Source organism: Entamoeba invadens, assembly GCF_000330505.1.
Source record: "Entamoeba invadens IP1 unplaced genomic scaffold scaff_1105074724931, whole genome shotgun sequence".
Taxonomy (NCBI): Eukaryota; Evosea; order Mastigamoebida; family Endamoebidae; genus Entamoeba; species Entamoeba invadens.
In genome coordinates, this window is record NW_004443563.1 from 22,892 (window position 1) to 23,118 (window position 227).

A 227-nucleotide genomic window follows, 5' to 3' on the forward strand; every position below is an offset into this window, starting at 1 on the left:
TAAATAAACAAAAACTTATTATTTTTTAAGTGTTGTATCATTTGATGCAATGATGTCTTCATTAAATCATTGGTTTATTGTTTTATTATCGTTTATCTTATGTTTATTTGAAAGATAGAATTTTACTGAAGTTTAGTAACAAAATAAACCACTGACCAAATAACGAACTTGAAAAATCGGGGAAGATTTACCAAATATTTGGGTGCTTTCCCGATTTTTTGTTCGAT